General features: G+C 49.7%; 1 long non-coding RNA gene across 1 annotated transcript; it reads right to left on the minus strand.

The window, feature by feature from the left end:
• Window positions 1–1,529: 1,529 nt before the first annotated feature.
• On the minus strand, window positions 1,530–7,302 carry LOC310839299. Its single transcript, XR_014561406.1, has 2 exons — window positions 5,747–7,302; window positions 1,530–2,881 (listed from the first exon to the last, which is right to left on the minus strand). It is a non-coding gene; the product is annotated as an uncharacterized lncRNA (long non-coding RNA).

A 7,302-nucleotide genomic window follows, 5' to 3' on the forward strand; every position in this document is an offset into this window, starting at 1 on the left:
GGGCAGTCCCATGTTCCGAATTGCCTTTCTCTCAAGGAATCTCCCCTGTTAGCACTGTGCCAGAAACATGTCATCCAATGGGTAAAGCAAAGGGCCCTGTTGTCCTCCCTCCCAAGTCATTTTGATTTAATTGTTTGCATTTGTCCGGTGATCTCATTTGTCCGGTCAACTCAATAAATTACTTGTGTAGGCTGGAAAGCTGCTGCTGTGTGTGAGCTGCGACAGTTCCTGAAGGCGTCCAAAAAAGCAAGGCTAGGGACAGGTAAGCGCTTCCAAGACTTTCCCCAACAAAGCAGAAAGAAGAAATTAAATGCATCTTTGCCATTTGCAGGAGGCCACCTGGTTAGCAGAAAAACAGGCATGTGTTCTCAGAGAAGAGGGACCTACAAGTGTCTTCAGGTCCATTCACTTGCAGATGCTCATCTGCTGAAACAAGACCCCAAACCAGGCAGATGCTCCATTTCCACAGAGCATGGACCACGAAAACGGAGGCTGTTCACCTTTGACGCTTATCAGCATCAGCATCACAAAAGGGTTCAGTACCCGAACCTTAAAATGAAAATGAGCCAGTAGGACCATCACACTTATTAAGAAGAGTGAGAGAGCCACCTTAGGCAGTGGAAACGGGTGGCGTTATATCAGGTGTGGACAACCTTTTCTGCACTCACACCCTCCTCCCACGCAGCCACAAGGCGCATGAAACACCTGCAACAGTGCATGGATACCCGGAGGCTGCCTGCCAATGGGTGCAACTGAAAGAGATGTGGCTGGAGCCAGTGATGTGCCAATGGTGGATGAGGCCATTCACACTCTCTCTCTCTCTCTCTCTCTCTCTCTCTCTCACACACACACACACACACACACAGACTTATTGAGAAGAGACATCATCTATTTATTTATTTATTTGCTTAATTTATGTTCCACCCTTCCTCCAAAAGGATCCCACAGTGCCAAGGCTGTTAACTCTCCCCTCCCTGAGCGACGCTCCTCCCATCACAATTATGCAATTCTTGGCCTGCTCAAACTGCATAGGGGATGGCAGAATGCAGGAAGGTTGCTTCCCAGGCTGCATCCTGCCCATCAGAATGGTACCCCTCCGAGGTCACCAAGCAGCTGTTTGGCAGCCTGGCAGGAGTCCAAGTGTCATAGGAAGGATGGCTTAGGTAAGCACAAACTCTGCAGGGAGGCAGCAGAAATGCGGTGGGCGGTGAACACTTTGTGGACCTCGCTGAAGACCTCAGAGGGATGCAAGTGCCTGGTGGTCACAGGTGCATAAATTTTCCAGCTCAGGAGTCAACATGGCTTAGGATCGGGCCTGGGAGCCATTTCCAACATTAACCACGTGAGAATACAATTCCCATGTTAACCTTGCAAAGGAAAGGGAGCTTTTTTTGCATGAAAAACAAAAATGTAATTTCTGCCTTGCCCAGAGTTGTACATCTCGCTCCAGTTCAAATTCTTGCTAGTGTGTTTTGGATTACTTTTATTCCAGACGGCTCACCCGCCCAACAAAACAAAACAAAGAAATCAGTTATTGAGCTATTTATTTATTTACTTAATAAAATTTATATACTGCTTGCTTGATTATAGAAAAAAACTGCAAAGCTGTTTACAAAAAGATAAAACAATAAGATTATCACTTTTTTAAAAAATTGCAACCATAATCTAAAACATACAAAAGTTGAAACAGCAACAGAATAGGCCAAAACAAATTAAAGCTCGTACCAACTTTCTAAACATATGGGTAGGTCTGTCTAAATAATAATGTCTTCAGCAGGCACTGAAAAGAATACATGGAAAGTAGGTATCAATCTGCTGGAAGAAACCATCTAGATTCAAGGGTTGCCTTTTAGGCTTGTGCAATAAAGATGGAGCGGGGGGGGGGATGAGGGACATTCATGATATGCTCAGTTTTGCTCACTGGTTTCAGAGACTCAGAACAGAAGCCTAAAACTGCAGTCATTAAAAATACATCCTTTAGGGTAGTCCCATAGAAATCCATTGGGGGTATTTTTTTGCTAGTGCCAGCATATACCCGGTATATAAAGTCGAACTTCATAATGCACTACATACTAAAACTGGAGACAAGCATTTTCCAAAGTGTTGCAAGAGGGATCGTTGTTGCTTGTGAGGTGCGCAGCTATCCCACTTTTGCCTGTAAGGAAAAGGTTTGTCAGGTTTTTATCCTGGGCCAAAAACCTGCCAAACCTGCTTGACCAGAGGTGACTGCTTGGGTGGGGGTGGGGAGAGTCTGTTCACACACGTGTGGATGTACAGTATGGGAAATCCTTCCTCAAACCACTTTCAGCTCTCTCAAAAACAATTGTCTGCATCCTGCCAAAAAGCCTTTTGCTGTGAGGTTTATATTATAAACATATAAATGCTATTTAAGTGCAATGTGCTTAAGATTTAAAATTGCAGGGTAAGTGTATAATATTTGTCTGTTCCCCTTGTTTGCTGTGATCGCGCTGTGGCTTGCTGAGGGCATCATTTCCTTCCCACATTTCTTTCTTTCTTTCTTTCTTTTACAACTCTGCCCTCGACACAAATTTATTTAGAAGCCAGTCCCATTGACTTCACTAGCCTGTACTCAAGATCCAGTTTGATATGCATTTTTTTTCTGACTGTGGTGTAGATCCGCTCCTTAATGTGTCAAGGGCATGTTCATCCTCACAAGGACCGTGCAATGTGGGTCAGCACATTTATTGACTAAGCGAGTCAATAAATGAGCCAGGATTTGAACCCAATCCACCTCTCAATATGCTATGAAGCCGGTCTTGCATAGCTGCCATGCTTAAAATGCTTTCTCCAGAGCTGCCCTGTAGAAGCATCGTGGGGCTGCATTCAGAAGTGTTGCTCAGTGTGACAGTAAAGCTCCCACCTGCAGCATAGGGAGGGAAGAAAATGTTGGCAGTTATTGCCTCTCCCCCTTGCAGATTAGTAAAGGTAAAGGTAAAGGGACCCCTGACCATTAGGTCCAGTCGCGGATAACTCTGGGGTTGCGTGCTCATCTAGCTCTATAGGCTGAGGGAGCCGGCGTTTTTCCGCAGACAGCTTCCGGGTCATGTGGCCAGCATGACTAAGCCGCTTCTGGCGAACTAGAGCAGCACACAGAAACGCCGTTTATCTTCCCGCCAGAGCGGTACCTTTTTATCTACTTGCACTTCGAGCTTTCGAACTGCTAGGTTGGCAGGAGCAGGGACGGAGCAAAGGGAATTCACCCCGTTGCAGGGATTCGAACCGCCGACCTTCTGATCGGCAAGCCCTAGGCTCAGTGGTTTAAACCACAGCGCCACCCTTGCGGATTACATAACCCTAAATCTACTCCAGAGGGTGGGGCCCCTCTTGAGCAAATTTAGGGGGTCATGGGGGCTGCCATGGCAAAAAAACAAACAAACCATGCTTCTGACATGGGCACAGCCAGATTTATGCCAGAGGTGCAGGCTTTATGTTAGGTAGTGCAGAACCTCAGTTAGTTAAGTATTTTTATTGATTTACTTGATTTGTGGGGCTACGCTCATGGCTTCTGTCCCTGTTCTGCTACCAGAAGCCTTACCACCAATGAGCAATACCACTACATACATCCCACTGTTTCCACGGGTTTTGGCTACAAGACAACTTTGTATGCTTTGAAATCCTATATGGATGCCCACAAATGATTCAATTAAATAGGAGGCAATTAGGCAAGCACCCCCATGCATAACTTCGTCTATCATCATGTGCTATCTGTTCCATAAGGCAATTTGGTACACATATTCAGGTCACAGTTCTGCGTTTCATTTTCAAACAGCAGCAATACACAACCCAATAGACTATCACCTTTTAGTTGGGAGGAATAGAAGAGGCTAGAAAAGAGACAGAGCACAATGGAGATCCAGTGCAACGTGGGGTGTGTGGGTGGGTGTGTTTGTGTACTTACACGGATGATCCAATTCCCTCTTTGAAGTTGGAACACCTGGTCACCCCCACACCCATTTTCAAAGGAGAAATGCAAACGACATTGTAATGTAATATATGCCTGGGAGATTGAGATATCAAGATGAGAATCCTTGTGCTCATTCAGGGTACATTTGTAAATTGCATCTTCAAAGATTACCGAACAAGGCTCTCCCCAAAGCCAGTGGAACCTCTTAAACATTGTGCATTATTAGTTTATGTATATCCTGTAGACTAGGCATATCATCTTGGCTTCCTGAATTTGGGGGAGGGAGAGGAGGTAAAGGCAACGGAGGCTTTCCTATGGAAAGAATGGACAGCTCTGATTTTTACTGAGACAAGAGATTGTTTCTCCCTTGCATCTTTCCCTCAACAAAGCAAGGAAGGAGAGACAAGGAGCAAGGTTTCAGAGACTTGGGCACAAGGCAGCCTGACGCTGTCAAGAACAATTTTTTTAAACTCGCACTTCCGTAGTAGAGCTATCACGAGGGCCATGCAGGAGTGGGGGGGGGGGCTTGAGGGGACTCCTGCAGGAGGAGAATGAGGGTGGTTCTCCCCCTTTCCTTTGTGTGTTTGGAGTGGGCCTTCTCAGTTCAGGATCTGGCACCTCCAGCCGGCTTTTGTGAGGTCGGGGGCGAAGCCAAACCCAAAGATGCTGAAGATCGAGAACTGAGGTTGGCCCCTTCCGCTGCTCCTGCCTTTTCGTGCTCGGGCGCACTAGAATGGACACGTCCTGGCCGAGCTCTCAGGCCTTCGTGCCGCGCCCCCAAGTCGCCCCAGGAAGCCAAATCTGCACTGAGGCAAAGGATGAGGGAGACACAGCAGCGACCAGCCATCGCTGCGGGGGGAAGGTTGAGATGCTGAGGCCCGGGAGAAAAGGGGAACTTTGTAGAGGTGGAGATGCGCGCTGGAGTAGGAGACGCAGAGCCTGGTGGAAGGAGCTGACGCCAGAAGGTAGATGGGCGCAGAATCCAGAAGACGGGAGTTTGGGAGCATGGCAAAGGAGGGAGAAGGGTCTGCGTGGATGGAGCTCCCCCGTCTAGGGTGCCTTGGCTCACGTTCAGGTCTCCCGCAGAACAGGGAGCCCACCCAGCAGATTGGAACAAGGGAAAGGCGCGCTCCTCCTGCCTTTGGGCCTCATCGCAGCTACAAAGGGAGGCAAAATCCAGAGATCCAGGAGTCCGGAGAGAGACGGGACCCACGCAGCACCTTCGGGCTCAGCACAAAAGGCACTAGGAAACACCGCCCCCGCGGAAATCCAGGCGTCCCCGCCCTCCTCTCTCCCTGCGCGCTCCCACAGATCCCACCGAATCCGTGCGTCACATATTTTGATTTAAAGCAACTACAAATTCAAACTGGAAAAAAAAAAAATAATTCAAACCTTCCACCTATGCGCACATGCCAGGCTCTCTACAGATCCTTAGCGAGGGAATCATTAAAAGGTGGGATGAGATAGTGAGAGATTCAGGCGCTTTTTTTGGTGTTCAAAAAATATTTTGAAAGGTAGTGTGTAATCTACGAGTCTGTGATGCGTTAGGCAGGGTGCATTGGGGGGGGTGTCTCTCCCCCTCTCCTTGCTCTACAGAGAAGAGATTTCTTTGAACAGAAGAAACTCGCCGTGCAAGCTCCTGGAAGCTCCGAAGGAGCTGGCGTTAAAATATTAGCCTTCTAGGCAGGTAGCACCGCCTTTATGTAAGCAATGCGACTTAGCTGTTGCCCAGTAGGTATCAATATATGCTTGAGATATGGGGGTGGGGGGAGGAGAGAGACAAGGCCCCGGCGCTGTTTCCCTAGATCCATTGTAAAATACCTGATTAGGTAAGATTGCATCAAGTTGCCTCTGATCTCCGTCGGCGTCATTCTTTGCCAGATGCTGAATTCGCTCTGTCGTGGGCATCTAAGAAAGAACAGGGGGTGCGTCCACACAGCCCGCTTGGGGCAAACCGATAAACACACGAGTGGCGACCCCAGCCCTCAATGCAATACAATGTTGAGTTGGTTGGTTCGGTCTGCAGTTTGCAAACTGTGGGATCTCACTCCCCTAACAGCCAGGATCGCAGCTTCGGCGCAGAGCGCTCTCCTGCTCCCAAACTTCACTCTCCCACTGAAATTAAAGGGACTTGGAAACACGGGGGGGGGGGGGATCCCACCCTGCCTGTAGGGAAAGGTCTCTGCATAATGCGCGGCGCAAATGCACCGACATGTATCGTGGAAGCCGCGCGGATTCAGCGTGGAGCCCGCTCCGCCTGCGCGCTTTTAAAGTGTGTGTTTTAAAGGAGACTTCGACTCCTCGTCGTTGGCTAAATTCGGGGTCTCTTCTCCCCAGCACTTCTTTAATCGTGGGGGCGCGATCCTGGATCCTGCTGGCGGCCAAGAACGCGGTCCTGGCTCCGCTTTGCGCGGGTTTGTTGCCCGCGGGGACGCGCTAACCAGGCCCAGGCCTTCGAGATGCAGAGGCAGGTCTAAGAGCCGGCGCGCCCTCGCCCATTCCGGCGGCGGCGCTCGGCTCTCGGCCGCTTTCTGGCAGCGCAAGAAGCCGGAGATCCTTGGCGCTCCGAAGAAGGAACCGAGAGAGAAACCCGCGTCCTCCCGACGGCACCGGGGAGAGGCAGGCAAGCAGCGCGGAGCCGACGGCGCAAGGTGGCCTGCGCAACCCGCGCGCTCTGCCCGGCTCGCCGGAAGCTTCTGGCAGCCCACCGAAGCTGGAAATGTGCCGGATCCAGAAAACGCCGGCCAAGCTCTCTCTCCCCGCCTCGCCGGCTCCCAACAGGACGCCCTGCTTCCTCTCTCCTCGCTGCCGCAAGGTCCCTGCGTTGCGGGTCGGCTCCTCCGCCTACACCAAAGCCGCCGCCGCCACATCGGTCCTTGGATCTGCTGCGAACTGGTTCAACCGAGAGGCGAGTCCATCGTATCTACCTCCTCCGAGTCCAGCCCTTTGTTTACAAAGGAAGGTCTGGAAAAAAGAGCTGTTAAGGGGGGGGGGACTGCCCCCCACCCGGGTTCTTTGTGTGCATAGGGACGAGGACAGGTCTGTGATAACACAAATTGTGCAACTCGCATTTATAGACGTGCATTTATATAGACGCACAATTACTGTCAATATTAAAGAATCGGTTCAGAGGCGAATTGAACGGTTTTACAAGAGAGTCCGTGGAGCGTAAAAAGTGCGTGTGTATGCATATAAAATTGGACACCCATTTCTGTATTAGGCTTCTTAAAATGTGCGATTTGGGGCTTGCGTTGCAAGAGGAAAGGGCCCTTAAATTAAGATTAGAATCTTTAAACAACTCCCTCTCCCGTCCGCCCTTTTTTTTTTTAAAGGTTCCCTCTGCTTTTGTCTTCCTCCCCAAGGGATCGAATAGAAGA

Source organism: Podarcis gaigeae (genome assembly GCF_964106915.1).
Source record: "Podarcis gaigeae genome assembly, chromosome: 2".
In the NCBI taxonomy this organism is placed as follows: Eukaryota; Metazoa; Chordata; class Lepidosauria; order Squamata; family Lacertidae; genus Podarcis; species Podarcis gaigeae.